The sequence below is a fragment of the Thrips palmi genome, unplaced genomic scaffold, assembly GCF_012932325.1.
Source record: "Thrips palmi isolate BJ-2018 unplaced genomic scaffold, TpBJ-2018v1 HiC_scaffold_15, whole genome shotgun sequence".
In the NCBI taxonomy this organism is placed as follows: domain Eukaryota; kingdom Metazoa; phylum Arthropoda; class Insecta; order Thysanoptera; family Thripidae; genus Thrips; species Thrips palmi.
Genome location: NW_023144624.1, coordinates 6,369,399 through 6,376,188, shown reverse-complemented (window position 1 = coordinate 6,376,188; position 6,790 = coordinate 6,369,399). Strand labels below are relative to the sequence as shown.

At 60.9% G+C, this 6,790-nt stretch overlaps 1 protein-coding gene across 1 annotated transcript in view; it reads left to right on the top strand.

The window, feature by feature from the left end:
• The first annotated feature begins 2,715 nt into the window (after positions 1 to 2,715).
• LOC117641072 (proton-coupled folate transporter-like) overlaps positions 2,716 to 6,790 on the top strand; it is a 12,155-nt gene continuing 8,080 nt past the window's right edge. Inside the window, exon 1 of the mRNA XM_034378177.1 lies at positions 2,716 to 2,938. The gene's annotated coding sequence lies outside the window, so the exon portion shown is untranslated. The remainder of the gene's footprint in view (positions 2,939 to 6,790) is intronic.

Genomic DNA, 6,790 nt, shown 5'->3' with positions numbered 1-6,790 from the left:
GCGGGTGGTGCCTCCTTGACTCGTCGGGGAGGCGATGATAAGTCCTTTGAAGCTGGCCTAAAACGCTGTATGTTCGGTACGGGAGCGCCGGACAGTGGGGGTACCATGGGGTACACAACCAACCCTACGAAAACAAAAAGCTCCCACCAAACCTCTTCTCTGTCTGAGTCTCTCTCTGTCTCTCTGTCGTCTCACTCTACGTCCCGCCCCTCAAAGAGCTTCGTACTGGGTGCTCTCACCCAGCTGCCTGAGCTTTGGGGTCCTACTGGGTCCCCCGGCGAACGCTTAGAGTCGCTGACGGGATTAACCCCAGGTACCTGATAGCACCGGTTCCCATCCCGAACACCGAAGTAAAGCAGGAGGCCTCCCCATTAAGACTGGGGAGGGGGTGTAGAGTTCAAATTTTTTCTTTTCCCTTTCAAATTTCTCGGTTAATAATCGTTTGGTTTCCTTATGCGGGGTAGTATGCGGGCTCATTCAAAGATAGTAATTAAAATTGTGAGTTCGGCCAGTCAGGCTGAGTCCCACTGCGCCGCCGAGTCCGCCAAGTCCGTCCGCGGAATGCGAGGGACTCGCGGACCGGCGCGTGATTCGAACAAGAGACCTTGCATAATGACCGAAATTGCCGGATTCGCCTCGTCCTGACAAGCGGCGCCACGGATTGGCGGGGAAAGGGGGAGGGGGGCTCTGCATCACACGACTACACTGGAACTTGGAACTGGAACGAGTTTCACAGGGGGGGCCTCTGGGTCACTAGGATTGTAGAAAAAGGAACGGAAGTCGAAATCATCAAAGGTTTTATGTCGCGGTCCGTTTTGCAAAGCTGCATTTTTTTAGAGTGAATTTATTTCAGTTTTCACTTTTTATAGCGCGGACACAGTGCTGAAACGTTTGACGCGGCCTTCCGCTCAAGCGGTAAACGAGGAATACTTCACACAACCATAAACACCCGCAGCGCGCGGCGCGGGCAGCCACGGACGGACAGACGGAGTCGTCGGCGGCTGTCATGCTGTCACCGCGCGCCGCCACACCTGCCTGACGACTCGCGAGGATCGTTCCATCGCTCCGTCTCTCTCGCGTCTCCAAGGGACGCCGTGAGTGCGACAGAGACAGAGGGATGAACTGATCCCCTTCCGAAAAGCGGCTCGGAGATTGATCGCAGAGCATGCGGGTTGCGCTGCGGCAGGGTGCGCAGTGCGCCGCGGCGACGCCCTGGAGACCGTCTCCTTCCACTGTGCAGGTCTGCGCGGCACGGAGCCAGCTGACGCGAGCTGACGGCATCCTGCTGGGGAGTCCCGGGGACCCAGTCCCGCGGACCCAGTCCCCGGCAGGCTGGTGTGATCGCAATCAAGCGTGGAGGCGAGTCGCCAACCGAGATGCTAATGTGTCCAACAGCGACGAGCTGCCGAGCCCAGCGAGTGGCGAACAGGAACTAAGTTCAAACCACCCTTTTTGGGGGGCGATTCCGCCCCGTTTTTCGGTTTTGGCGTTTTCCAAAGCGAGTCTGGAGGCACACTGTCACTGGGCGTGCTCCTCACCCGGTGGGCGAAGAAAAAACCTCACGGCGGCGATAATCAGAAAGTACCGCGCCGCCAAACGGCGATAATTGGAGTAATGAGCTTGACGTCCACCCGCGGCACGCGAGCAGGCCGGCCAGGGCTCTCTTTGGCCAAGCCTGTGAGCTACACTACAAAGTCGCCGGCGTCGCAGGCAGAGGCTGGTGCCTCCAGCACCCCAAGCCTCCCCGGCCGCCATCAGGGGGTTTCTGGAAGTTGCCCGAGGTTGGCAACCCTTTGGACGCTTGCGCGCGCATCGTGGGAGGGAATATTTCCCTACTACTTTCTCCCTGCACTTGCGCCGGCGGAACAGGCTTGCCAAATCTTCCTCGTGTCCCGGTGATTGAGATGAGGGGCAGTACCGGCGAGAAAGTGCGAGCCCCAAGTAGGGCACGGCGGGGCGGGGCGGGGCGGGGCGGTGCCGGCCGTGCCAAGTTCAAGGAGCGCGGGCCAGGACCACGACCACGCGCCAGCGAGACAGCGTGGCGCCCGACGTCCTGTCTCGGCCCTTAGGGCACGTGCAGTGTGCAGTGCCGTGCCGTGACGCAAGGGAAACCCACACCCTCCGCCGTGCTGCCCAGGGATTCCCGGCCCCTGATTGACTCGGAAAAATTATCACATTTATGAACTTCTATAAGCCGCGTTGGGATAGTTTTGGGTCTAGATAGGCGTATTCGATCGTGCAGGCTAACGAGCGCATTAGTACTGTACTGAAAACTTGACAACATTTCAGACGTTAGCGTTGCCTCAATCCTGTTGTTGTCACAGTCCGTCTATTCTGACAGTCATGCTGTCGCCCTGGGCGCCCTGGCGTCGGCTCATCGGACAAAACGAATTTGATCAACTCCGCTAAACGTCTTCAACGAACCGCGTCCAAGTCCCATAGTGCACACCACGGGGGCGGGTGCCTCCTCCCCCCTCCCCCCCCTCCCCTTCCAGGTCCGCGTCGCGCGATCCGCGATGGGCTCGCGTGTATGGTCGCCCCGCGGGCCGCGGCCCGGCGAACTGGTCGCGAACAGCGGCCGGCGGCCGCCCTGCCCCCTCCCGCTCCCCGCCGCGCCGCGCCCCGCCCCGCCCCGCCCCCCGCGCCCCACCACGCCCCTCTCACGGAGTCAGCCGGCTGAGCCCGCCGCGCCGAACGACGTCAGTTTTGTTATGGCCGCGTCGTGAGCCGGCAGGGCAGGGCTACGCAGGGCTACGCAGGGCTGCAGGGCGGCGCGAGTTACAGTGCAACGTGCAACGCGGAGTGCAGGCCGACTCCAGCCTTTTGCTGCAGTACTTGGTGTACTTGGTGGACTTACTCGGCGGCCGTACTTAAGGCGACAGCGCGGGGCGACTACCAGTGGACCGGCGAGGGACTTAGTGCAAGGGCGGCGTTCAAGGTGAGTCGCTGTCAAAGACAAATTGAAACAAGACTGAAAATTTTTGAAAAGCGTTCTCTGAGTTTGATGGTCCCTTTTTCGAGCGCGCAAAAAATATGATTGTTTGTGTTTGTGGGAAGCGTTAAATTTCATCTTTGCGGCCTGTGGCTACATAGGGAAGTTTAGGAAGTCTCATGTTGCTCTCCTGGGGATAACCGAGTGACAAGTTTTGTTTCAATTTGCTGCAACGTCATGTGCCTCCAAATACCTTAAACTGATGAAAACTGGATTTCCCCCACCGCGTTCTCCCGAAATCTTAAGCCATTTGCCCACTTGAAACAGACACATTTGTGTGAATCGCGAACCTGTTTTTGGAGGAAGTGCTTGCCATTTTTTCGCGGTCACCGTGTATTGTGTGGCCACTCTTCGGGCGTCTTAAGTAGCAGGCGAGGAACAATTAGCAGCCCTGCTGGTGTGCACGGCACGGACCACGGACCGCCCGGACGTCACAGCGTCATTCGCCTTCAGAAGCAATTTCATGTGTTCCCATGGATGAACCGAGGCAACACCAATTTTGAGAAACATTTTTGGTAACCGTGCAATGCGTTAGCATTGGAATTTTTTTGTGGTGTAGCAGTAGTGCCCCTTCCCTTGGTCTACTGCACTTGCATACATACGCACACACACGCACGCACACACACGCACAACTGCCCGCGCTGCACCGCCACTGCCGCTACAGCCCGCGCGGCGTAACCGTGATGTAATTGCTCCTGGACGTCAGTCCGCTGCACCGCGTCGTGGCCGCGAGGGCCGTGAGGGCCACCGGTGCGAGTGAAGCTCTTTCCAACGAACTTTCCAACGGCTGTTCGTCCAGGCGGCCAGGGCGACTGACGAGGCGACTGACTTGTCTGGTGCGATACGAGGCGGTGCGGCTGCTCCCGCCACAGTCCTGCAGTCCCGCCGCTGCATCGCGTCGCGACAAAAACAGATGAAAGCGAAAGCAGACGACACTATAACTGTCGCGATCACCTCAACGACGTGCAGCCTGTTGTTGTTGTTGCTGTCACCGGCGCCGCCCCGGTCGCGGCCCATGTTGTTGTTGCTGCCGCGCCGCCGCGACCACGCCGTCGACCCTCACCCGCCGATGTCGGCATTTATTTGCATACGTCAACATTACTAGCCGCGCGGCTCCGCCAAATGTAGGTCAGTGCGCGCGGCGACGCGGCGACGCGGCCAAGCGGCGCGACCGGGGGCTCGCCGTGTAGTCGCTCCGGTACGGCGGCGGCATCGCCGGCCGGGGTGGTGTGCGTTGTCAGGGTGGTCGACGTCGACGGGAAACGAGGCGGGGATCCCGAGCGCGTGAAGGGAAAGCCCAGTCCGCGGTGAGGCGAGGACGGCGAGGACGGCGAGGACGAGCGCGCTGCCCTAGGACCAAGGACTCGGGAAAGTCTGCGGCCGGTGGTCCTGTCGCTGTCCTCAGCAGCCCAGGCCGGCCTAGGCCCTTACAAGGGCCATCCCGGCTGGAAGGGCCTGGGCAGGCAAACCACAGCCAGGCGAGCTAGGCCCGGGCCGCCCGGCGAGGCGACCTTGGCGGTGCGTTACGGGGCCCACGTAACAGGAAGCGGCCCTGCCTGCCAGCACGCGGCCAGCACCGCGGCCGGCACGGGCTGCAGCGGGAGCCGACGCCGACGACGACCACCCCAGCAGGGCGGCCCTCCCACCAGTGGACAGGCAGGCCTGAGGCAGGCCGCCGCGGCCGGCCAGCGCGTCCGTGGCGTTCGTTGCCCCGGCCGGCCGGCAAAAGCAGGCAGAAGGGCAAGGGCGCGACCCAGTTGTGTGTCCGCGTGGCAGTGGCACGGTGCACGCCGTGCACGCCACGCCGGTGATCGAAGGCCGACATGCCGCACCGCGCCAGAGAGGAGCCAGCCGCGGGGCGGGCGCGGCGCGGGCACCTACCCGTCGGCACCCGTTCGCCTGTCCGGCCGTCCCTCCGGTGTCCGGCCGGCCGTCGCGGACCGATGGCCACCACTCGCTGACCCTGGCTGGAGACACCGCGTGACCCCGCAGCCCCGCAGCCCCGCAGTCATGACCCAGTCTGACCCTCTCTCTCTCTCTCCATAGCAGCGGCCAGCAGGCCCGCGCGTGGCCGGCATAGCGCACCGAAACGGTGGTTGCCAGTTTCCTGTTCCGCCGATTCGGCAGCCAGCGGCCCGCGGCACGCGCTCCTGGAGACTGGGGCCCAAATGGCAATCCTTCTCGCGGCCCGTGCCGCCCGTGCGTCCCATTTGGCGAGTCGGCCATTAGAGCGAGCATCACCTCGCGCGGTAATTCCCCTGTCGGGCGGGATTCCATAATTTCTGTGGTTTTGACTTCAGCGATGTCCCGCGAGAAATTTGGCATTCCGTCGCATTCCCAGAGGGACGCTTACACCGCCGTGTACTTGATTTTACAGCCGCGCCGCGATTTTCGTTTTGTTACTTTGTGACTCTCGGTGCGTGGCATTAACACGGGCTCTCTAACTCGGCAACAACAACGACAACATTTCCGTCGGGCTGCGTCATTGACGCGTCCACTCTGGACTTGCAGACGGCTAACGGATTACCACAAGTCATGCCCGTGCCTCGCTCGGCGCAGCGCGGCGCCAGAGAGGTGCCTCCAGTACAACAACGGGCGCGGAGTGGCGCTCTGTCTCTCTCGCACTCATGGGACGTTCCGTACGCGAGCGAGAGAGACGGAGCGGAATCGCTCTGCCCGGCTCTGCCGATACGGCGAAGGCCGCCCTCCCCACAGTGCAGGCAGCGCGATGACTGCGCGCCAATTTGGAAGCAGTGTGCGTGTGTCTTACCGAGGAGTGGGACAGCTTCACTGCATGGAGCCGACCCTGGGGCTAACCGCGGCGCCGCCAGTTATGTCAAGTACTAGGCCCGCACTGTCTGCGGGCCGAGCTGGCACACTGTGCTCCTCGAAAGCCTTGGAACCCTGGCCAACAGGATCCTTTTCATACGCAAATCGTGCAGCTTAATGTAAACTTCCTTATGATTTTTAAGAAATTTAAAAACTACAAGAGACAACTAAAATTTCCCCATGACATATTTTTGTGTCTCTGGGATACCCCAATACGTAATACAGTCCGTACGACCCCGGCGCAAACAGAGCTTGCTAAAACGTCCGCCGCAAGTTTGTCAGCGACAAACCTTTATTTTTTCCGTCGCCAAACTTTGCTTGGTTGGGCGGTCATAGATAACCGCGTCCGCGCTTCGGTTTGTCGATCCGCAAAAGGTTTCGCCAAACACGTTTCCTGCCCGCTGACCGCCTGTCAAAAAAAGTAATGGTAAAATCCGACTCGTAAAATTTGCATAAAGCCCGGCGCGCGTGTGTGCGAGTGCGCGTGTGTGCGAGTGTGCGTGTGTGCGTGTGACGCGTGTGGGGCCTAAGCTTTTCGCCAGGCTCACAACAGAAGGCTGGTTTTCGCAGGTCGCGCGACGGACTCCCGATTCGAAATCCTATCGGCTTTTTACATCTCTCTTTCGCAACCCGGTCGTCGACTTCCCCCGAGACTTCCCTCCGCCGCCGTGCAGGCCCACAAGGACCCCACCCCGGGGGGAGTCCGACCGTCATGAATCTCGCGTCGCAGTGCAGTGACGGCTAGCAGGGTCCTTGATTCGCGAAAAAAGCGAGAGGTGGCGTGACAGTCGCCCGATTCCACAGGATCGCTCTGTCTCTCTCCCACCCCTAAGGGACGCCCCACGAGTGCGAGAGAGACAGAGCGACGGACTGAGTCGGCGGGACGACGTCGCACGCTCCGAATACCTCGCGTCCTCGCGACAATTATTGTGTCCCGGCGGCCGAAATGGCCGAAGTGGCCGAAAATGA